We start from the raw sequence: 26065 nt of genomic DNA, 5'->3' as shown, positions 1-26065 counted from the left end.
GATTTGAACTCAGGTCCTCCTGACTCCTGCACTGGTGCTCTATCTATTGCACCACCTAGCTGCCCCACCTAATATAAATACCTGATATAAGAATCTTAAAAAAAAATTTCCGAGGGTCTAAATAAAATGAACTGTCATTTTTAAAAAATTGCATTTAGTTAGTTTTAGTTTTCAACACTCACTTTTATAAGATTTTGAGTTTTAAATTTTCTCCCTCTTCTTCCCCTCTCTCCTCCCCAAGATGGTACAAACTGATATAGGCTATACATTTACAATCATATTAAACATGTTAAAATTAACTAACTTTTAAAAATGATCAGATACTTTAAAATGAGAAGACAATTTCACTTTCTTTATAATTATCAATAGAATTTTATATGTAAAATCCTTAATCCAATTTGGAGAACTTATTACTAAAAGCTCGAAATTTCCATACATTTTAGCATCTTGCTAAATGTCAGGCCCACTGCTTTTGTGTCAATAAAATCTTCCAGTGCTACAGAGAAGGTCTAAGTGAATTCATTGACATCTGAACCAGCTCTCCCATCTCTCTATTCAACAGAAGTATGTTGAATTTATTATATATTTATAACATATTTTTCTTAAAGCAAGCTCTACATAATATAGTTTTGCAGCTTCCATAATATCTTCTTTCTTTACTTTGCACTTAACTTTTGTGTTTGTAAAGTTCAGGGGAAAAAGGGGGGAAAAGTGCTTCAGCAGAGATCACTGAGGAGGTTGAGGGGTGCTCATGGACCCCAAGATACCGACAGTCTGGGTTGTGCTCGAATTCAACTCAAGCCTTCTTAAAGCCAAAGAAAACAAAGTTTATTAAAGATTCGCCAAATTGGGTTGCCTCTTAAGGAGCCTAAGCATTTGTGATGCTTGTATTCACAAGCCGGCCAGGTAGAATCCCAGCTAGACAGAGTCTGAGCTGGATTGAATCTGAGCGCCTTTATGGAGGCAAGATGGAACTTAAATACAGAAAAGAGTTATAGGAGGGATCTGGGGGGTGGTCTGGTAGTCCAGGGGATTGGGAGGAGGGGTTTAGGAAGGGTCTTGAGGAGAACTCCGTGGAGGGAATCCAGGGAGTGTCAAAGGCTGGAAACAGCTGGAGGCTATCAGGAGATATCAGACAATGGAGGGTTTGGGTGAGAAGCAGGTGGGGCGATCCAGAGACCCTGATAGGGGCCATATGGGAATGGATACAGGTCTTGATGGGAGTGGTCGGCAGCCTGGGGAAATGGGGTTTTGATGGGATCAAGGATGGGGGCGGTGCAACAGAGTCCTGAGCAGAATGATAATAAAAAGCCCATGGGCTTCCTGAGAATGCCGGAACAAAAGAGAAGATTACATTTGAGTAAGAAAGGCCAGATTAAGTGGGAAGATTCAAAGGGAGCTCAAGGAGGCTCCCAGAGTCTGAACCCCATCAAGTAGATAGGTAAGTAAAGTAAAAAAGAAATGATAGATATGTTGACAGGGACAAAAATTAGTCCAAGAATTTAGTACTACTCAGAATAAAGCACCAGTCTCCATACTGCTTTGCTAGTGACAATTTTCTTAACAGGCACCATTTTTATTTAATATTTTCAATAATATTCTTCCTCATTGACCAATCTATTTTTAATTAGGCATTCACCAGGTACAGGACAGTGGAATAATGCCCTAAAACTATCCACTGCTACTAGAGGATCATTAACATGATAGTGGCACTAGGTGGATGCAGTGGATAGAGCACTGGACCTAGAGTCAGGAGGATTTGAATTCAAATTTGCTCTCCAACACTTTCTCTGGGCAAGTTGCTTTTCTGTTTGCTTCAGCATTTATAAAATGAGCTGGAAGAAAAGAGCAAACCACTCCAGGATCTTTGTCAAGAAAACCCCAAATAGGGTCACAAAGAGTAAGACACGACTGAAAAACAACTTACCAACAACACTGTTGTAAGGAGGGAAGGGAATAAACATTTATATAGTACCTACTGTGTACCAGTCAATGTGCTAAGCACTTTACAAATATTATTTCACTTGATCCTTACAACAGTTCTGTGAGGTAGGTGCTATTATCATCCCCATTTTATGGTTGAGGAAACTGAGGCAGAGAGGGGTTAAGTGGCTTGCCCAGGGTCACAAAACTAGGTTAGATTTGAATTCAGGCCTTCCTGTCTCCAGACCTAGCATTCTACCCCCAAAAAAATTAACATGTCAGGGCCAAGTCCAAGAGAGAAAGTAAAGTAGAGGATCGGAAAAAGTGTTCTAAGATTAAAAAAACAGACTGGAATGCTGCTAAACTCGCTCTGTTACATCTCAAACAGTCCTGTACTATAATTGTCTCCTCTTCCCTTGTCTCAACTCAGACTGTTCCAAGTTAAATTCTTGTTCTTCCTCTGGAATCACTAAAATATGCCCTACTATATATTTGTATGACTGTCATATGAGTATTAGCTTAAAACTGTACTGAGATTTTTTGGGACACTATAAAGTGCTGTCATCTCAACGTGGTCTTATATTATGTAACCCGTCCATCAACGGTTATTTGCATAGAATTATCTTCATTGGTGGAGACTGATTACTCAGTGCTCCCTGCCTGTCTACACCAATGGGAGGAGAAACCCTGGTCTTCTTCCAGATCTCACCAAACTCTCTCAGGAAGGCAGGCTCAGAGCATGGAGTAATCAATTTCCACCAGTGAGGATGCTCTGAGGCAAAGACTTTGAGCCTCGCCTTATGGTTATTATTAACCATCCTACCCTGTCCAATAAATTACTGTGGAACAGCCCATCAGGCTCTCTCTACTACCTCTTCAGGCTGTCTTGTTTGTACAGGTTGCCTTGCCCACATGTTATGTTGCAAACAGACTTGTATTTCAGTTATAACTTTTCCAACCCTAGTTCTTTTTACTTTTTTTTTTTTTAATAGTTTCTCTGGCTCCTTAGCATAATGTTTGGCACACAGTTTAAGTGCTTAAGTGAAAATGCTTTTTTCTTTCACATATACATTGAACTGAATACTGTCAGCCTCATTTTTCTTGTAGTGAAATATCCAAACTGATATACCTCCTTCTCTTTGTGTCTCTGTCTCTGTGTCTGTCTGTCTCTCTCTATCTCTCTCTCTCTGTCTTTTCCTGTGACTCTCTGTCTGTGTTTCTGTCTGCCTTTCTGTCTCTATCTCCATTTCTGTCTGCTTCTGTCTCTTGTGGCAGTCTGTGTATGTGTTTATCTGTCTCTTTCTTTGTCTCTGTCTCTCTGTTTCTGTGTCTATGTCTCTGTCTTTATCTCTTTCTGGGACTATCTATCTCCATGTCTGTTTCTCTCTCTCTGTGGCTGTCTTTGTCTTTCTGTGTCTCTGTCTCTTTTCATATCTCTGTCTCTGGGTCTCTTTCTCTGTCTCGATCTCTGCATCTTTATGTCTGTTTCTATTTTTCTCTGTGGCTCTTTTCAGAGCTTTCACAAAATTTCCTACTCTGCTCTCATTTAGAAGGAATCTCATTCTCATGCCTTAGAAACCTACTGTATTTCCTACCTAGGGAGTTTTTGTTTTTATTAAAAGGACCAAAGGAGTGAGGAAAGAGGAAGAGAGAAGCCAACTTGTTTAACCCACAGGAACAAATCACTCATGGAATTTCAGGCAAGACTGGGAGAATTTTTTATTTTTTTACAGAAAGGGAAAAGGCAACTCTGTCAAGTCCCTTAAGCCACACTGTGTAACTGATGACCTATTCTACCCCCGTCAGAGTCCAGCCCTGGCCCAGTAACTCCACAAGTATTCAGGTAATCCACATTTTTCTTTCTATATAGGATTCTTTCAAAAGTCTTTTCTTTCAAGTAAATTACAATTTTCTTAGAAGTTCATTTTCAATTATGATTGCATTTCTAAGCCCAATTCTCCTTTTTTATTGTTTCTATTCTAGAGAATGCCCAACAGTTCAGCATCATGTGCATATAACATACCTTTCCTTTTCCAACTGTTAGAAAAATATTCAAAATCAATAATGATTCATGATAGAATCAGAAGAATATGAACACCCATGGAATTTGCCTAATTAAATTTCCATTAATTCATAATTTTCTAAAACATAAAACTGCATAGCATGAATTCAGACGCATTCCTGTTAGAACATAAACCTTACGAGATGGTACTAAATGAACGATTTGTAGCTAAGGTCATAGTTCAACTCAGCTGTCCAGGCCACTTGGCACCCAGAAACAGATGGAGAGCTACCTATACATGAAAGCTGATTTCTCTAAATCACTCCTGTAACACAAGTTCAAGAATTTTCAAAATAATAGAGGTTCATCATATTTTAGACACTCTTGTCTGTTCAACATGGTAATATATTGATCTGATGATTCCCTCATAAAGCTAGCTGTATAATTATATTGAAATTGTTTGTCTGAAATCTTAAGGTCTTTTGTGAAGAATATTTGATACATGCTTTTGTTCAAAATTTGATGAAGCTGAAATTTACAGTAGCCAATAGCAATTCAAAAAGTCATAAATGCCGAACCCTAGTTATAAGGATAATTTTCTTTTTGCTCTCATTAAAAATTCAAACACTAGGGCCAAAGATACAGAAGCATGTTTGCCTATTTTAGGGGGAATTACTAGTCTTTACCTTTAATTTTTCAACCTACTTCCCCTCAAATGATTTCAAAAGAGATGAAATAATGTAATATTAATCAGCAGCAACTACTTTGGCTAATGAGGAAATGACAATGATAAATTCCAAAGTCTACCCTGTACTGTTCTGGAGTGGAAAAATATGTGTGTGTGTGTGCGTGTGCGTGTGCGTGTGCATGTGCGTGTGCGTGTGGGTGATGTAGACCTAAACCGCTAAAGAGGGAAAACTGAGACATTTTTGTTTCCATCTTAGAAACAAAGTGTTTCTTATCTTAAGAAATATTAGACAATTTCTAATCAGCTAATACAACCTCTCTACTGTGGGCTGGGGAAGGCCGTAATCTGAAAAGATGAATCAAAAACAACAAAAGGTGGTAGACTGTGCCTAAGGTGTTGTTGCATATCCACTTGCTTTGCAGAAACAGGTATAAACAGATTTTGGCAATTAGAAACCTCGTGATCCTTTCTAAGACTGACCTAGACAAATATATGATCTCTCTGCCATGTATGTGTAGACACTATAGCTGCTACTGAGAAGGGAGAAAATTCCTCTCCTCCCTCACTATGCAAGGGACAGTTTTAAATTCCCAAGCCATCTCATCAGTGAGAAGGGAAGAGAAAATGGAGTGGACCCTTCTACTCAACCATCAATCAATTTTGACACAGTACTTCCCTCCCCCAGTAACAAGGACCATAGAGGGACCCTAATAGAGTCCCACTAGCAAGGTACCAGGGCATGGGCTTATCCCCATATATACTCCCTGGGATGGACTCTATCATCCCAAAACTAAAACCCATGGAGATCAATAAGGAATTATGTCATCCCAAAGCCCAGTCTTTCATTGCTGAGCAATACCATGGTTTTCCCACTGGAACCAGAGTGTGCATGCCCAGCTCTAATGAAGATACTCCAGTCTAACAGATGGGAGCAATACCTCCTAATTGTCCCCCTTATATGTGAATGTAAATTTTGTAAAGGCAGAGAACATCTTTTATTTAATATTTATACCTTTATTAATTTATTTAATATTTATACCTTTTGTCTTAATACATTTTGCAGTTAACTGATGACTACTCTTGTCACAAGGTTCTACTTCATTAAACCTAGAAAACTGATGTGTTCGCCATATTTATTTTCTTGTTGCCAAGGCTAAAACTGTTGTTGTTTCTGATGTTCTGAGTATCTTAAAAACGACAATTGTTGGTTACAAAGGCATTCTATTGAGAACAAAAAGGCAATTCAAATGAAATCACTTCATTTGGTAATCACTGACAGGCATTAGTCAGTGATAAATTGCAGATGACTCCCCCCAAAAAGGAGGAAAAATCCTGATGGTAAAGGAAATCTCAAAGCAATAGCCAACAGGAGGGGGGTGGAGCCAAGATGGCGGAGTAGAAAGACGCACATACACATAGCTCTGAACCCACAACCCATAGAATGGCTACAGGGAAGTAACTCAGGCGAATTCCGCACCCAGAGGCCACGGAACATTGGAGCGAGGGAGATTTCTGTTCCAGAGAGACCTGCAAACCTCTCGTGGGGGGTCCTTCGCGCTGCGGACTGGGCGCCGGGACTGGGAGCTGAGTGCAGCCCTGCCGCGGCCGCGGCACCGAGAGGAAAAGATCCGAGCAGGCTTCACAGACAGGATCTCCAGCGGCCACGCGGGTCCCTCCACCCACAGAGGGATCTGCAAACCTCTCGCAAAAGGTCCGTCGCGCTGCAGACACAAAGCCCAGCCCAGACCTGCTGCGGCCACGGCTGCGGCACCGAGAGAAACAGATCCGAGCAGGCTTCAGGGACGGGATCTCCAGCGGCCGCACAAGTCCCTCCACCCACAGGTGACAGGGGTGGGTGAGAGAGTCTCTTTGGCGGGTCGAGAGGGGAGTGGGGTGCCCCCATAATACAGGCCCCCCCCGGGAGGTAGAAGCTGAGAGGCAGCTGCAGGCAGGGGCTCCCCAAGCGGGCGGGAGCCTGAATCCATTGCGGAAGGTCTGTGCATAAACCCCCTGAGGGAACTGAGCCTGAGAGGTGGCCCTGCCCCGATCTCAGCACCAGAACATAATCTCATACTGAATAGCAGCCCTGCCCCCGCCAAAAGCCCTGAGGCTGGAAGCAGCATTTGAATCTCAGACCACAAACACAGGCTGGGAGGATCAGGAGGTGAGGTGGGGGTGAGGAAAATATTCAGAGGTCAAGTCACTGGCTGGGAAAATGCCCAGAAAAGGGAAAAGAAATAAGACTATAGAAGGTTACTTTCTTGGCGAACAGGCATTTCCTCCCTTCCTTTCTGATGAGGAAGAACAATGCTTACCATCAGGCAAAGACACAGAAATCAAGGCTTCTGTGTCCCAGCCCACCCAATGGGCTCAGGCCATGGAAGAGCTCAAAAAGAATTTTGAAAATCAAGTTAGAGAGGTGGAGGAAAAGCTGGGAAGAGAAATGAGAGACATGAAGTCAAAGCATGAACAGCAGATCAGCTCCCTGCTAAGGGAGACCCAAAAAAATGTTGAAGAAATTAACACCTTGAAAACTAGCCTAACTCAATTGGCAAAAGAGGTTCAAAAAGCCAATGAGGAGAAGAATGCTTTCAAAAGCAGAATTAGCCAAATGGAAAAGGAGATTCAAAAGCTCACTGAAGAAAATAGTTCTTTCAAAATTAGAATGGCACAGATGGAGGCTAATGACCTTATGCAAAACCAAGAAATCACAGAACAAAGAGAGAAGAATGGAAAAATGGAAGATAATGTGAAATATCTCATTGGAAAAACAACAGACCTGGAAAATAGATCCAGGAGAGACAATTTAAAAATTATGGGACTACCTGAAAGCCATGATCAAAAGAAGAGCCTAGACATCATCTTTCATGAAATTATCAAGGAAAACTGCCCTGAGATTCTAGAACCAGAGGGCAAAATAAATATTCAAGGAATCCACAGAACACCGCCTGAAAGAGATCCAAAAAGAGAAACTCCTAGGAACATTGTGGCCAAATTCCAGAGTTCCCAGGTCAAGGAGAAAATACTGCAGGCAGCTAGAAAGAAACAATTCAAGTATTGTGGAAATACAATCAGGATAACACAAGATCTAGCAGCCTCTACATTAAGGGATCGAAGGGCATGGAACAGTATATTCCAGAAGTCAAAGGAACTAGGACTAAAACCAAGAATCACCTACCCAGCAAAACTGACTATAATACTTCAGGGGAAAAAATGGTCTTTCAATGAAATAGAGGATTTTCAAGTATTCTTGATGAAAAGACCAGAGCTGAAAAGAAAATTTGACTTTCAAACACAAGAATGAAGAGAACCATGAAAAGGTGAACAGCAAAGTGAAGTCATAAGGGACTTACTAAAGCTGAACTGTTTACATTCCTACATGGAAAGACAATATTTGTAACTCTTGAAACATTTCAGTATCTGGGTACTGGGTGGGATTACACATGCACCCACGCTCACATACATAGAGACAGAGTACACAGAGTGAATTGAATAGGATGGGATCATATCTTTAAAACAAAATGAAATCAAGCAGTGAGAGAGAAATATATTGGGAGGAGAAAGGGAGAAATTGAATGGGGCAGGTTATCTCTCATAAAAGAGGCAATCAAAAGACTCATTAGTGGAGGGATAAAGAGGGGAGGTGAGAGAAAAACATGAAGTCTACTCTCATCACATTCCACTAAAGAAAAGAATAAAGTGCACACTCATTTTGGTAGGAAAACCTATCTCACAATACAGGAAAGTGGGGGATAAGGGGACAAGCAGGGTGGGGGGGATGATAGAAGGGAGGGCATGAGGAGGAGAGTGCAATTCGAGGTCGACACTCATGGGGAGGGATAGGATCAAAAGAGAATAGAAGTAACGGGGGACAGGATAGGATGGAGGGAAATATAGTTAGTCCTATACAACACAACTATTATGGAAGTCATTTGCAAAACTACACAGATATGGCCTATATTGAATTGCTTGCCTTCCAAAGGGAAGGGGTGGGGAGGGAGGGAGGAAGAGAAGTTGGAACTCAAAGTGTTAGGATCAACTGTCGAGTAATGTTCTTGCCACTAGGAAATAAGAAAAACAGGTAAAGGGGTATAGAAAGCTATCTGCCCCTACAGGACAAAACAGAAGATGGAGACAAGGGCGGTGAGGGATGATAGAAGAGAGAGCAAATTGGTCATAGGGGCAATTAGAATGCTTGGTGTTTGGGGGGGGAGGGGATAAAAGGGGAGAAAATTTGTAACCCAAAATTTTGTGAAAATGAATGTTAAAAGTTAAATAAATAAATTTAAAAAAAAAAAAAAAAGCAATAGCCAACATCATTACTTTCAAGTATTACCCCTACCTGAATAAATCTAATCATCCTCTTGTGAAAACAAAGTTCAAATCAAAGTCAACAAAAGCAAGAATAACTTGACTAAGTTCACTCAATCTGGTGGGGGATGGCAGAAAGGGAGTAGTACATCATTGGTAGTGGAGGGGAGTCTGCTCTACTCCACGGATCCTCCAGGTGTGGCACTAGAACTCATCGTCTCCTTGCAGAAACAGGGGAAAGCACCAGGATCTTCTGCTACAGGGAGGAGATGGGGTACTTTTGGCAGAGGCACACCTTGTTGCTGACCAGATATACCTCCTCTTCACTGGGTAGGACCAGAGCCCATGCTGCCTACTGTGAGCAATGGGACAACAAAAGTCTGTCCAATGATCCTATGCTGGGATAGTGCATGAGACCCTTCTGGTAGAAGCCCAGCCTATTGTATCCTGCTATATGGATTCCTATCCCCCATCAGGTGAAAGAGGTTCTTGGGGCTTGGGTTGGTTGTACAGAGGTGTTTGATGGTCAACATCTCAACTACATGATTTAGGGGCAGGAAAACAGACCCATGCCTTTACTTGGTCCTGGGCACCTAGCTCTAGGGTTTAAAAACTGGGGGACTTTTGTTACCTTTGGGAAGGCAGCCTGGTCCTCAGTTTCCTCAGCTGTAAAATGAAGATGTTAACTAGATGACCTTGAAAGTGATTAAGTAATGAGGTCAGAAATCAGATTTGAAGGTTAAAGAAATAAGTGAGAAGAGAGGAAGTGGAGACAATGAATGTGGATAGCTTTTTTTTCTAGGCATTTGGCTATGAAAGGAAGAAGAGATAAAGAATGATAGCTTAAAAGTGAAGACATTTTTTAAAGGGGTTGAGGGGAAGAAATCTGGTTGTCTTTGTAGGCAACAGAAAAAGAATCATTAAATGGAAAGAGATTGAAGACAAAAATGCAACAGATCCTTCCTTCATGGAGCTTATATGTTACTGTTCTGGCACTCCTTAACACCCATGAGTGATACTTCCTAAGAATTTAAGGGAATTTAATTAGTCCAAGAAATTAGACAGTATTTCTGGGTGGACAAAAATATCTTGATATATTTAGTGATCAACCTTCTAGTTGCAAAGTTAATGTGTGAACACTTCCCCATCACCCAAACAGAGCTTTGCCCAAAGCACAAAACAGCACCTGGAACAACCCGGGAAAGGGACATTTATCATTAATATCAAATAGGGTAGGAGAGTTGTGAAAGGTCAGGAAAAACCAATTTTAACAGGTGGTTTGTTTGTTTAAGAAGTACTAGAATGATCCCAAAGGTTACTGTGACCAAAACAAAGAAAGCTGATCATGTCCGTTCAGTCTTTGGTGACGTCTTTAAGGCGGATGTTGTGGCTTTGTAGCTGTGTCCTTTGGACAGCTACACATTTGTCATCATTCTTATTCTCTCCATGTCTCAGATGTGGAGGCAAGGGTTGGGTATATGTACATGTATGTGTACACACACATACATATATATAATATATACATACATAATACATACCTATAGAAGAAAACAATTTTTTTCAATAGAATATAAGCTACTTTGAGGACAGAGGCTGTTTTCATGTTTGTTTTTGTATCTCTACAGTCTAGTACAATTGTATCTATTGATCTATCCGTCTAGCTATCTCAGAGTCATAAGATGTAGAAGGGACTTCAGAGGCCATATAGTTCAACCCCCATAAGTGAGGAAACAGGTCTAAGGAGGTCAAATGGCTTCCTCAATGTCACAAAGATAAAATGCATAGGAGGCAGGTATTTGAACATGGATTTCCTGTTCTTTCCATGCTGCTTTCTTTAGCTATCTTGCTGAATGTTCCCGACAATTAAAATGCATATTTTTTAAGTGGAAAAACATCAGTTGCTCATGGGTAGGCCAAGCTAATACAATAAAAATGACAATTCTGCCTAAATTAATTTACTTATTTAGTGCCATACCAATTAAACTATCAGATAATTATTTTCTAGAGCTGGATAAAATAATATCAAAATTCATCTGGAAGAACAAAAGGTCCAGAATATAAAAGGGACTAATAAAAAGAAATGCTAGAGAAGGTGTCCTAGCGCTACCAGATCTCAAATTGTATTATAAAGCAGCAAGTATCAAAACCACTTGGTACTGCCTAAGAAACAGAAGGGTAGACAAGTGGAATAGGCTAGGTACTCAAGAAACAGTAGACAATGAATATAGCAATCTACTGTTTGATAAACCCAAGGACCCCAGCTCCTGGGATAAGAACTCACTATTCAACAAAATTTGCTGGGAAAACTGGATAACAGTGTGGCAGAAACTAGGCATAGACCCACATCTGATGCCATACACAAGAATAAAGTCCAAATGGATACACAATCTAGATATAAAGATTGATATCATGGACAAACTGGAAGAGCAAGGAATAGTGTATTTATCAGATTCATCGAGAAGGGAATAATTTTTGACTAAAGAAGAGAGGAAAGCATTATGAAATGCAAGATGGATAATTCTGATTACATTAAACTGAAAAGTTTTTGCACAACCAAACCCAATGCAACCAAAATTTGGAGGGAGGTAGTAAATTGGGAAAGAATTTTTACAGCTAATCTTGGGGATAGAGGCCTCATTTCTAGAACATATAGAGAAATGAGTCAAATGTATAAGAATACAAGACATTCCCCAGTTGATAAATGGTCAAACGATATGATCAGGCAATTCTCAGAGGAAGAAATTAAAGATATCTATAATCATAAGAAAAAATGCTCTAAATCACCTTTGATTAGAGAGATGCAAATGAAAACAACTCTGAGGTACCACATCACACCTATTAGATTGACAAATATGACAACAGGAAAATGATAAATGTTGGAGAGGATGTGAGAGAGTTGGAACACTAATTCATTGTTGGTGGAGCTATGAGCTCATCCAACCATTCTGGAGAACGGTTTGGAACTATGCCCAAAGGGCTACAAAAATGTGCATACCTTTTGACCCAGCAATATCGCTTCTAGGACTGTATCCCCAAGAGATCATAAAAATGGGAAAGGGTCCCACATGTACAAAAATATTTATAGCAGCACTCTTTGTGGTGGCCAAAAATTGGAAATCAAGGGGATGCCCATCAACTGGGGAATGACTGAATAAATTATGGTATATGAATGTAATGGAGTACTATTGCACCATAAGAAATGATGAACAAGAAGACTTCAGAGAGCCCTGGAAGGACTTATATGATCTGATGCTGAGCAAAAAGAGCAGAACCAGAACTTTGGGCACAGCAACTATCACACTGTGTGAGAGTTTTTTCTGGTAGACTTGGAACTTGTAACAACACAAGAACTTAAAAAAAAAATTCCCAGTGGTCTTCTAAGGCAAAATGCCTTTCACAGTCAGAGAAAGAACTACGGAATTCATTCACAGAATGTAGCAGATCATTTGTGTGTGTGTGTGTGTGTGTGTGTGTGTGTGTGTATTATGTTTTGATTTGTTATATGATTTTTTCCATTTATTTTAGTTCCTCTACACAGCATGACTATAGTGGAAATGTATTCAATAGGAAAGTATGTGTAAATCCTATATAGAATTGTATGCCATCTTAGGGAGGGAGGGGGGTAATAGGGGGTAAGTAGGGAGGAAAAGAATCTAAGTTTTATGGTAGTGATTGTAGAACATTAAAAATAAAAAATAAATAAAAAGAAAAAAGAAAAATGTATATTTTAATCTAGATTTTTAAAATTAATATGTGCTCTTTCCCTACTCCCTCTAATGTAATTAGCTTATTCACGATACTGCAGTGGAAGCACATCCTTTACCTTTGCCAGCAGAATACTACCACTGATCATTGTACTAGACCAGCATTTTGTTTGTTCTCCATGTTGTCATTGTCTTGGCATCATGTTGTTGTTTTGCTTTTCTTTCGTGTAAGTTTTATTATAGTTGTCATTATAAATTCATGCTATCCAACTTTAGATGCCCTCACTGCATCAAGGCAGTCCGTGATTAATACCCTAACTCACTCCTCACAGAAACTATTTCAATATTTCTCTTTCCTCCTCAAAGCTATCAGACTTTCCTTTCCCATCTCTGCTCAGCTGAGAACCTCAATTGTTTTTAATGAGACAGTTGATGCCATTTTATGTGAGTTCTCTCTTCTAGTGTACTCTTTGTCTCAAAATTCCTTGACATAATCATAGCTATAAACCTAAGTGTTCCCTCACCCTTAAAAAACAAAAACAAAACTTGTCTCAGCCTACCCTCAGACTACCATCCTTTATCCCTCTTCCTTTTTTCAGTCAGACTCCTTGTAAGAACTGTCACACTTAATGCCTCCACCTTCTTTGCTTTCACTTTTCAACTCTTTGCAATCTTCTTCTCAATCCTCATCCTTCTCAATTGATGGATTGGTTTTGACACTGTTGACCACTCTCTCCTCCTGAATATTCTCCTCTCTGGGAACCCTGATAATACTCTTTCTGATATACTGCCTACTGATTCACTGACCACTCCTTAATCATGGAGTTCATATCATACCTCTTAATTGTGGGTACTTCTCAAAGTTCTTCCCTAGCTCCTCTTCTCTTTCTCTCCCTATGTTCTCAGTCACCTTATCAGCTCCCATGGGTATAAGGATCATCTCTATGAAAGCAACTGATATATCTATCTAGCCTAAGTCTCTTTTTTTAAAATTTTATTTTATTTTAGGCTCAAATGTCAGAACACAAATACAGAATAGAAAGAAGAACCAAACTTAAATATTGGAACTTTAATACAAAGTTAAAGAGAAAAAACAAGCATGTTGCGTGCATAGCAGAACATAAGAGAAGATTCAAATTATGTAACAATAAGTTTTCATTTCAAGAAAGCCTGTATGATAAACAATACTTGTATTGAAAGTTGTCTATCTTTTCTTTGCTTCCTTGTGAGTTCTTTTGTTCTCTGATGTGCACTTTTTTACTTTGTTCTTTTTTCCCTTCCCCCCAGTCCCTAGAAGTCTACAGTAAAGTTTAGATATGTTTCTCTATATCTATAGATATATTCATACACATATACATATATAGACATCTACTTTCCCAAATATATCTACTCCTGATCTCTGCCTTTTATATTTGAGCATATGTCTTTGTTTCCTATCCTTCATGCCTCCTTTATTTAACTTCTACCCACTACCTTGCCCTCCTTTTACTTGCCTACCCCCCTCCAAGGATCCCTCCCCTATCCTCCCATTCCTATAAATCTAAACACCCTTCTAAACCCCCCTTTTACTTATTCCCTCCCCCTCCCCTCTAAAGATCCCTCCCTTGTCCTCTCACCATCCCTATGCCTCTGCCATTTTATTTCTTCTGAATTTAGAAGATTTTTATACTCTTCTTATTGTTTGTATTGTGTCTTCATATTGTTCCTTCTTAAACTCATTCCCAGTACGAGAACTACCAGCCCTCCTCCCCCATCTAATTCCTCTGTATCAATTCTTCCTCTTGCACCTCATTTATATAAAATAACTACTCCTTTTAGTTGTTCCTAAATGGTTTTACTTCTTAAATTCATATCCTACTCAGATTTTCCCCAATCTTACTTATGAGTTACCCAATTATTAATAAGAATCATAGACATACATTTTACATTTTTATATATAAAAAGTAAAAAGTAAACAGTCTATCCTGATAAATCTCTTATAATCAGTCTTTCGTATGTACCTTATATTTCTCTTGGTTCTTGTATGTTAAATTTTCTATTAAGTTCAAAAATTTTTTTAACAAAGTCTTGAAAGTCTGAGAGTTTATTAGACAAAAAAAAAAAATCCTTTTTTTTCATTCCCAATACTTAACTTTGCAGGATAAACATTTTTAGCTAGAGCCCCAGTTTCTTTGCTCTTCAATATATTATGTCCCAAGACTTGCAATTCTTTAATGTCTCTGCTGCTAGGTCTTGTGTGAGTCTAATTGTGGCACCATCATATTTAAATTGTTTTAATCTTGATGCTTTTAATATTTTATCCTTGAGCTGGGGGTTTTAGAATTTGACTATGATATTCCTAAGAATTTTACTCATATTTTACTATGGAATTTGACTATGATATTCCCAAGAATTTTACTCTTTTAAGTGGTGATTGATGGATTTTTTTCTATTTCTACTTTCTCCCCTTATTCTAATGCTTCAGGACAATTTTCTTTAATTATTTCTTGTATTATTGTATCAAGATGCTTTTTTAAATCATAACTTTCAGTTAGCCCAGTTATTTTAATATTTTCTCTTCTTGATCTATTCTCCAAAATTGTTGTTTTTCTTATAAGATGTTTCACTTTCTCTTCTATTTTTTCATATCTTGGTTAATTATTTCTTGATCTCTTATAATTTCCCTGGCTTCACTATGCCCAATTCTAATTTTTAAAGTGTTATTTTCTTCCTTCAGATTATGGATTTCATTTTCTAATTGGTTGACTTCCCTTTTATAACCTTGTTTTCCTTGGATTGTTCTTATTTTTTTCTTTATTTTTTTCTCCATCTCTATCATTTAGTTTTTAAACTTTTTAAAGATCTTCTAAGAATTCTTTTTGGGCAGGTGACCATTTGATGTTGCTCTTTAGGGGTTTCTTTATTGCAATATTTTCCTCTGAAGATGATCCCTGATCATCTCTATTCCCATAATAGCTTTCTTTGGTTGGATTCTTTCTGCTTTGCCTGTGCATTTTTTGTGGTAATAGCTTAATTTTTCTAATCACCTCTAGCCCTGGGTTAGGGGAAATGGTGCCTCTTGCCCCAGATCTTCAGTTCTCCCCTCCTGCCTGGAACCAAAGCCAAACCTCTTACCTCCTATAAGTGCCTGCAGCCAGTGACTTTCTGCCCCACTGCTTCTGCACTCACAGGGCATGTGCTGGTTCCTTCTTGCCCTGCCTCTCTTCACAGCACAGCTGGGTCTGGTGTTCCTTATCAGATGAGGTTTCCTCAATGTTCCTGGGCTCAAATGCCCAACTCCCCCTACTATCTTTTGATAAAAGTTCCTGTTTCTTGGGGCCTCTCAAACCAACTAACTCTAGGACTTGTTGCTTATTAAAACAGGCCCTAGCCTTGAGGTGTTTACTCTTCGTAGGGACCAAACTTGTCCCGGGATTTTTCTTCCGATCTTCTTAAATTACCTCAGGAAGATCCCATTGTGCTCCTATTCTTACTTATCTCCATCCACACTTTGTTCACCCTAAGGTGTTATTTTAACTCTATTGTGGAGGAAAATATTGATAGCTTGGCATTTTCTGACTTCTTATGTGTCTCGCTGAGCTTCAGTTCTGCATCACCAGTTGTCTATCAGACATTTCAAACTGAATATCTTAGAGACATCTTAAACTCAACTTATTCAAAACTGAACTTTGTTGTTCCCCCCAAACCCTCCATTATTCTAAATATCCCCAATTTTGTCAAAAGTACCACCATCTATTCAGTCTACCAGGTTCATAACCTCAGTATTATCCTGGACTCCTCATTCTCCCTCATCCCAAATCTTGCTTTTTTGACCTCTACAACCTCTCCCCTGTTCCATTCATTGTATTTTATCCTCAGTGCCCAGCACAGTGTCTAAAACAGAAAAAGTACTTAAGAAATGCTTATTAATTGACCAATTAATTGATTTATCTCTAGACAGAAAATGGTCCAAATTCTGCATGATTTTTTTGGATAGCACATCATCATGGTTTTAATTAATCAAGTAAATTTGCTTCTGTACATACCTTAAAAGGAATGTGTATTTAGAAAGTCAAAAGAAGCAGAAGTTTTGTGAAAATAAAAGTAAGCAAAGTTGTCAAGTAATTTCTCAAACTTTTCCACCTGACGTTAGGTGAGTCAGATTTCTCTGAGCCTCAGTTTCCTCATCTGTAAAATGTGGTGAGAAGAGCATTTGTACCAGGTCAGTGGTTCCCATTTAGTGGGTTTGCAATGATAGTTCAAGGGATTTGTGCTAAAAATTCTATATTGGCACCTCATGTAGTAAATGGCAGCTAAGTGGCACAGTAGATGGAGTGCTAGACCTGGAGTCAAGAAGACTCACCTCTGTGAGTATAAATCTGGCTTCAGACACTTACCATCTGTGTGACCCTGGGCAAGTCACTTAACCCTATCTGCATCAGCTGCTCATCTATAAAATGAGCTAGAAATGGAAATGGCAAACTGCTTCAGTATCTTTGTAAAAAAAAAAACCCAAATAGGGTCACGAAATGTCTGACACGAGTGAAATGATTGGACAACAAATAAGTAGTAAATAATTGCCCAGCTGTGTTACAAATGTGTATCTTCTCATGACAACAAGCATGTGTATGTTTGAAGCATTATAGGTTTGCTTTTGCAGTGACATGAAATCATCTTGATCATATAAAAATAATTTTGGTGTTTGTGCAACACTTAAATAAAACTATGGCTGCGTCTGACTCCAAGCACAACTTGTTCTTACAGTTTCTCAACCTGTAGAAATAAGCCTTATGTTGCCACCTGTTGCATTATTAAGGATATTTTTCAATTTAAACTTATCATTTACTTATGTTACTACTCTTCTGCCTGGCAGATCTTCAAATGAACTTGTTGACGACACAGGTCACACATTCAGTAGTGCTTCTGTGAAAGAGTATTTGATGTTCCAGTGGTAGAAGAGAGGAAATTCTGAAGAGATTGCTTTCTCACAAGGACTAGTTTATTTATAAATATTGTTTAAAAATGAAGCAACATATAAAATTGAAGTACATTTATCATTTAATACAGTGCTTGTCATTAGTCAGGAGAACAGTAAATATTTTACAAAGTAATAAGTTATTCAATTTCATCAATGGGTTAGGTGGCTAAAAATTTAAAAATTAATTTCCATTTCTCAGTAGGCAAGCTTAATAAAATTGTCTATTTCTCACCTAAGCACTCATTTGGGTGAGCAAGCATTTTCACTTTATCCTTATTTCAAATAAAAATACAAAAAGAAACTCAATGCAGGACCAGATTTAAGACTGTTTGATGTTGAGTCAAATATTTTGAATATTTGCAAATAAAAAAAGTCCAATATGGAAAATAAATTTGTATGTGATTAGCCTACTATTTTAAACAACTTCCAAATAGTAACATATTTCATTAAAATGTTATTAATATTCAACAAAATTTGTAAATTAGATTTAATACAAAGTCTTAAAGATAATAGCAAGCATGTGAGGTTTTTCTGGATTGCTTCTTTTAATCTTAGAGAATGTCCCACGTAACAAATTCAAAATTATTTTGTAATCATAATTTTACTGAGTTTTCATAAGTATGAGTAGAATAAAATTAAGTTAGACACGATTATTGCTAAGGTCCCTTACAATTCTAAAATCCCTTGAGTATAAGAGCAAACTATTCTAAAGGTCAAGGAGGTGGTCATCTGCTATGCTTCCCTCCCTCCTCAGCCCTTGTGTAAAAAATGACAAAAATAATCTGACCCATGGATCCCAAGAATAGAAGTCAAATGACATGATTTTTGTTTCCTGTTTTTTTTTTGTACATTAAGCAATTACTCACTGAACACTTTTTGCAGGCCCTATGCTAGGGACTGAAAGGAGTGAAAAATAGTCCTGTCTTTATGCTCACAATCTATTCAATTAAGAAATGATCTGAATAAATACATGATTGTTTAAATGAGTAACAAATAAATGGTAGATAGGAGTTTGGAGAAGAGGGAAAACCCTGTGGGCTAAAATGCTTGGGGGGGAAGGGAGTGGAGATTTGAGTTGGATCTTGAAGTTTGAGGTAGATTTGGAAATACAGGGGTGAACTGGAGGAACATTTCGCAAGGAGTCAGGAATGAATGTAATATGTATGCACCTGTGAAAAGACTGGCCTGGATGAAAGAGAAAGTAATTTTTAAGGCTAACTCTGTGACCCCGTTTGGGATTTTCTTGGCAAAGATACTGGAATAGTTTGCCATTTCCTTGTCCAGCTCATTTTATAGACAAGGAAATTGAGGTAAACAAGATTAGATGACCTACCCAAGGTCACATGAGGCCATATTTGAACTCAGGAAGATAAAGTCTTCCTGGCTTGAAGCCCAGCTCTCTATTCACTCTACCACCTAAGATCTCTCCTCACTGTACGACCTCGCTGCCCTATTTTATATTAGTTATAAGTCAATAGTCTGGCCTTGGGTCATCTCAACTGTTGCAATGTAAAACAGAGCAGAAATTTGTCACAATGCCATCTCTTCTCCAGTCAAGCCGCCTTCACAGTATTCTTCCTGGAAACATTTTTTTATTTCCTGTAGACAAGTGTCAGACAATACAGGAAAAACATTCATCTTTATGTGTAAAAGAAATGTAACTGGTCAACAGCGTGGCGATTACTCTGTTCAAAGTAGATTGTTTGTGTAAACTTTATATTTCTGATAACAAGAATTAAGTAGCACTGAAGCTTATTTATAGGGTGAATTAATATCCTCTTCATTTTTATATTAATGTTCAGTTGTCACTTCTAGATTGATAGATTAGATAGAAGAGATTTGGGGGTTTTTTGGTTTTTATTTTGGAATAAGAACTATGTCTTTAGTATTGTCTAAGAACAATTAATCCAGGGTCGTTAATCACCCTGGAGAAGGATGACATTGTAACAAATTCATTCTAAATTGTGGAATGAAGTCACTGAAATAAGCTTCAAGCCAAACTCTGGGCTCTAACACAGAATGAATCAGAAGCTTTTAATTCAATTAAACATTTATTAATTGCTTATTTTTGTGCAAAGCACTTTAAGATGTAATGTAATCCTGTACTTACTACATGGGGTAGCTCACACAACATTTTTCTTTTAATCCCCTCCATCTGTACAGAATTATTTATTTTTCTGAATGTGAATCCTGACACTGCATCTTCTTTCCTGTGTGACCTCAGGTAAGCCACTTCTTTTCTCTGGCCCCATTCTCTCTTCTATAAAATGAGAGGATTGGACTAAATGGCCTCTAAGAACATTTTCCAAGTCTAAATCTTCTGGTCCTAGCAGCCCTTCAAATTGCATCGTTTCATAACATAACCTTTGAGGAAATGTGTAATTATGTTCATTATACATTGGCTGGGCATATAAAGAAGGCATTTTACTTTCTCCTTCAGTTTTTAATAATAATAAGCAGACAGTCATAGTCCTGTTTCCTTGTTTACATACGTTGATAACAACAGTACCTGACTGAGAGGCGATCACGTCAGTGTACCCCATAAAACAGGAAGTTGGACTCTCTTTGCTTATTTCTATATATCAGAACTATGACAAGGAGTACACGAAATATTTACAGAAACAGATACTTGCATTTTGTGTTCAGATAGGGTTTCCTTCTTTTATGGTGCCATTTGCTGTTACGCAGACCATGAAGGTCATCGTCTGCTTCCCATAGTGACTTGGATTTAACATTACCCAGGGTGTAGCACTGTATTGCATTTAGTAAATGTTTGTTCAATGTCAATTGCTGCCAATAAAGGTACTGTGATATATGTATGCCAGAAGATATATGTTGGAATGTTACTGTTTGTAACCAACTTGGGGTCTTCTGAGTTTCTTTAGAAGTCAATTAAATCTAACCGAATTTTACTTTTTCATTTATAAAAACATTTGCATTGATATGTTTAATTTAATATCATTTCTGGATATACTAGAAGTGTTCTGGTAAATGTTTAACAACTACCTCTCTAAATAAAAAATAGTGTGCAGAACATACTTTTAAGTTTAATATGAACTACTAACATCTTCTCCATCACTTCCTTAAAGTTTAGACAATCAATACAACAATAAATCAAGCTCTTATTTGTAGTGTTTACCAAGTTCTGAGGTATAAATGCTTACACTGAAAACTTAACAATTAGCTCTTGAAAACAAAGGACAAACACAACCTGTGAGTAGTCTGAGCTGCCTCAGTAGGGACCCAGGCAGTTTGGTAACTCAGTTTGTCCTTTCCCTTTCCCTCTCCCTCTCCTCCTCCTCTCCAAAGCAAGGTAAATTTTGATGACTGGAAGCTGTCCAGTTAACTTGGGGTTTACTGGTTGCAAGTACAAGGGAAAGAAATGTTTAAAAAAATGAAAAAAGGAGCCAATAAATGGTGAAAAGGGGAAGATTGTTAGGGCAGAAGGGAAAAGGAAGGGACCAAGGGCACATATAGAAGGGATGACCTTAGCAAGGAAAAGGGAGGGGATGGTGTCAAGGGGTTTTGAGGTGTGAGAGGGAGAAAAAAAAGAAGAAAAAGAAGAAGTTTGTGAAGATAGCCTCTATTTTCTTGGTATATAGTAGAGGAAAGAAGTGATATAGGAGGCTTGAGGAAAGATGAGAAGATTTAGAATAGACCTTGTGAAAAGTATGAAAGAGCGCCAACTAGGAGAGAATGAAAGAAATATCACAAAGCGGTGAAGATCTAGTTGAGGAAATATATTTGTAATAGGTACGGGACTTGCTTCTAGAGCATTCAGTAGTATTTGTGTAGGAACAAAGAGGACATTGTAGGGGGATCCCAGAGTTGCAAGATTTGAGCAGCAGTAGGACAGGGGGCCAAGAGTTTGACTGTAGAGGACAGACAATATATAACTGAGCTGGCTAGCTATCAGGGTCAAGATTTCAAAGGCCCTCAGGAAGGCCTGAGCAGTACTAATGGGCTAGGAGCTGAGAAAGCTGTAGAGTGACTGTGGTTGCAGTGGGGGAATGAAAATTAGGTTTAGGAGAAAGGAAGCATAGGAAAAATAAGGAAGGATAGTAAATTATGGATAGATGGAGGAATTTCAGAGGTCTGGATTATGGAAGTAGTATAATTATGGATGATGGAGAGAGCAAGGCATGGAATAGTGGAATAAGCATTAATTTTAGAGTTAAGGACAGGTTCAAGTCCTGATTTTGTCACTTACCACATGTGTGATATTGGGAAAATCCCTTAACCTCTCAGGGCCTCAATTTCCTCATCTGTAAAATGAGTGGGTTATACTAGATTATCTTTAATATTTCTTCTAATAGGTAGTCTGTAAATATGATCATCATTTCTTTAGTGGTTTAGATGTAGTAAAGGTGAAGGTGATAAAGGATGAGAAGATATAATGGGTAGTCCTCCCCTTTATATGGAGATTGGTTTCTCTACCTCTTCTCCCTAGACTGGCTTCCCATCCCTACTACCCCTCCCTGCTTTTTAATAGAGACCATGTGGTCCTAGAATCACTCTGACCAGGCTCCTGTGATCAACTTCTCAAAGGCCAAGAACTCCATTCAGTTTCCCATCATAAAGTCTTCACACAAGACTGAACTTCCTGCTCAAATCCATTCTCTCTGATAGAAACACCTCAAAATACTTAACTCCCAATTCACTGACAAACCTGAGATAACACTTAAAGGCTAATAAACTATAAATGATTCTAGTCATCTACCAGCATTGAGACCTATGAGTGACCCTCCAATACATTTACCTCTGATGAAGTGCTGCTTAGGAGACTCCAGGTTTCACAATTAAACATAAAACACCTTAAAACATAATATAAATATCAAATATTCCCCATACAAATAAGGACATCACAATGAACTTGAGATCCTTTCAATTCATTAGGTTTTAACCAACTGTAAAGAGAGCATTAGGAGCCTGAGGAGAGTAGGAAGATGGCAATACAGTTATCCCTTCCACATTACGAGGTGTGATGTTAACGGGATATAAGATCTTCCCTGCCTCACATGGAGCCCTGGTGCAGAGCCAATTAGGCTCTGGGACACAGGGATTCCCACACCTTCCCAATTAAGTGCTGATTTCCAAGCTTCTCTATGCCAATCAAATGGCTAGTCTTTGATTGGAAACAGTATATATTATATTGCTTGGAAGGAAAGGTGTGGGTGAAAAGAGAAACAGGCAGACAGAGAGAGAGAGAGAGGAGAGAGAGAGACAGAGACAGAGACAGAGAGAGAGAAAGAGACAGAGAGAGAAGCAGACAGAGAGAGAAAGAAGAACTTGTCTAGGGGAACTTGCTTTCAATGTCAGCGTTCCCTGCATTGGTGATGAGTAAGGTACTTTTTTGCCTTCTGGTGTCCTAATAACAATGTTCCAAATAAATATTTTGGTTTTGTCTTGGAGGAGGAGAATTTATTATATTTTGCGAATAAACTCTGGGAATATGTATGCATATTCATAGCATCTGCACACTGGCATTATAAGAGGTTAGAGGCATGGCATCCAGTGATCTGGAAAATCAGTGCAAATTTTTTTGATCCTCCCTTCCTACCCCAGAAGAAGTCTGAATTACTATGGTATTAAAAGAAAAATTATGCAATTATACAAGAACATATATTTATATTATGCATTACATATTTTATATAATTACTTTATATAATTTATTATAATATACACAATATATTATATAACTTATAAATTTTATACAATATATTATACATTTTATATACATATTACATAATTTATATTATACATTTCTGAGTTTTTGAAATGTTTTCCATGTCATTTGCTGGTCTTTGTGTGTTGTCTGGGGCTGCCACAAAACTCCCAAAACATTCCCATTTAAATTTTTTATGTTAACCTGCAAGATACTGAAACCGCAGTGGGGAAAGGTCTCAATGTGGAAGGGATAAGTGTTACGTGGGGACAGAGGATAAAAGATCGCAGAATGGGGAGGTAATAACCAGGGATGGAGAATGGGAGCACAGATTGGGGGAGAAGCTTCATCCACTTCGTAATTTTGTTTAGAGCTGGCTTATACTATGATCAATGAATATCTTTAGGTACACGTATATCTAAAATGTTGATATTTCTACAAGGACAGTTGTTGCACAAAGAGAGAAACTATATTTTTTTTAAAAAATACATGAGAGAAAGACAAAGTGAAGAGAGAAAAAGCAGGGAGACAGAAAGAGAAGTATGAGAATAAGGGGAAAGCAAGGCCCAGAGGTGACACAAAGAGAACAGAAGGCAAAGAATGAAGAAGGGGAGAAAAAGAGATCTAAGACAAGATGGGGAAAGAGGAGTTCCTTTTATCCAAAACTCAACAAGAATATAAAGTGAAAGGATTCCATTTTTATAAAAATTACAAAAGCTTCACAGAGAGACTTGGGAACTTGTTAGCCCGTTGTATTTGTATATGAGGGACTTATGAAAAACAGAAGTACCATGATTTTCACCACAGCTTTTCATTAATTTTATCATTTTTCTTCATTTGAACCCAATCTGATTTCATTAGCTATTCCTAATTTATTTTAGGGATGAAAAGTCAATACCAATTTGCATGGAAAATGACATATACTGAAATGGATCTATGATCGACCTCTCTCCTCTCCAGATCACAACCCATAAATGCTTGCCTGGCTTGTCCAACTCTTGTTCAGGCTCTCCCATGGACTTGCCCACAACGTACTGGGAGTTTTTCTCGATTTCTCCTGACTATCTCAAGGACACCAGTGGAGCCTGTAACTGGTCCGTTGGGCGCCCTTTACTTTCACCATGTGGCCAATCCATCTTCTTTTTCAATCATTTTTCTATGATTCCTTCGATTCCTTTACTCCAGGTCCTCTTGATAACTCCTTATTTGTCATATGTTACAGTCATGCTCACACTCAATAAAAGTTTCTCTATTGCTTTCTGGGTGACAATCTTTTTAACTCTTCCAAAATTAAAGAGTTCTCATAATAATGCAACAACATAGGTACAATATTATATTAAGATAGGCCTTTGCCTCAGGGAGAAGTTTAGAGTTATTTAAGTTTAGAATCATTTGTCAAAGTGAAGCATGAGAAGTGGCTGAAACAATAGGTGTAATTTTTGCATATTAAAAATGAGTTTAATAAGTAAATGAGGTCAAAGGCTTGTAGACTATGCAGAAGCCTCATTCCTGCATTATCATGAAAACAGCACTACAAATGCTAGTGTCTAGTCCTTCACAAGTCCTCTTACCTTTCCCCTCTTTACCTGTTCCCCATACCTGGAATTCTCTCCCTTCTCCTCTCTGCCTCTTGGCTTCAAGTCCCAAGTAAAATTTCATTTTCTACAGGAAGTCTTTCCCAATCTCTCTTAATTCTAGTGCCTTCTTTCTGTTAATTATTTCCTCTTTATCTTATATGTAGTCAGGATCCAAAAAATATCTTGATAGGCTAGAGAACTGAACCACATCAAAGAGGATGAAATCTCATAGGGATAAATGAGAAGGAAGAGGAGAAAAAGGAGGAGAAAGAAAGGAAGGAAGAAGAGAAAGAGGGTGAGGAGGAAAAGAATTCCTGAGTTATAAGATGGAAAAAAATATGTCCAGGCAGAAGACTGTCTGGGAGTTTCAGTAGAGGCCAAGTTCGAGTTCAACATGAATCAGCAGTGTGATGTGGTAGCCAGGAATGCTCATGTGACCTCAGTCTGCATTTAGACAGACACATCAGAGGGGACAGGGTTTTCAAGCTTTCTGCCCTTCTCAGACCACGCTGGAAGCAAGGTCTTCAGGTCTGGTGCCAGTGTAGAAAGGATGTGGGTAAGTTAGAGATGGCTAAAAATACGGCAAGCACAGTGAAGAGGCTTGAATCCATGGCATATGAGGGTTAGTTGAAAGGAGTGAAAATGTTTTGCTTGGAAAAGAGAAGAGAAGGGTGGAGGAAACAAGTATTTATAAAACATTTACTACATGCCAGACTCTGTGCTAAGGGATTTACAAATATTATCTCATTTGATCCTTAGGACAACCCTAGGAGGTAAGCTTTTTACAGTTTTATAGTCGAAGAAACTGTGGCTGACAGATGTTAAGTGACTTGCCCAGGGTGACATAGTGAGGATGTGTCTGAGGCCAGTTTTGAACTCAAGATCTAAATCTGTAAAATGCTTCCTGATTGTGACTCCAGTAGCTAGAGTAGCAGTTCTGCCACCTCTCTGCTAGATTATCTCTTCCTGAGAGGGATCATAGATCTAGGGTTAGAAGGGACTTTAGAAGCCATCTAGTCCAACCCTGATTTAACAGATGAGGCAACTGAGGCCCAGAGAGATGAAGTGATTTGCCCAAGCCCACACAGAAGTGAACACCAGAGGCAGCATTTGAACTCAAGTGCTCTGACTGTACAGTCAATTCTCTCTCTTTCTATTGTACCACAATGCTTTTATGGGAACATTTCATGGACAAAATGTCATTTCAGCTGAGTCTTGAAAGATAAGTTTCAATAAGC

The 26065-nt window shown here is 38.5% G+C and overlaps 1 long non-coding RNA gene across 1 annotated transcript; it reads left to right on the top strand.

The window, feature by feature from the left end:
- Positions 1-3683: 3683 nt before the first annotated feature.
- LOC140501786 (uncharacterized) lies at positions 3684-24219 on the top strand. Its single transcript, XR_011966352.1, has 3 exons — positions 3684-3766; positions 19749-19809; positions 24132-24219. It is a non-coding gene; the product is annotated as an uncharacterized lncRNA (long non-coding RNA).
- The last annotated feature ends 1846 nt before the right edge of the window (positions 24220-26065 follow it).

Source organism: Notamacropus eugenii, chromosome 4 (genome assembly GCF_028372415.1).
Source record: "Notamacropus eugenii isolate mMacEug1 chromosome 4, mMacEug1.pri_v2, whole genome shotgun sequence".
Taxonomy (NCBI): Eukaryota; Metazoa; Chordata; class Mammalia; order Diprotodontia; family Macropodidae; genus Notamacropus; species Notamacropus eugenii.
This window is presented reverse-complemented; position numbering and strand designations above follow the sequence as displayed.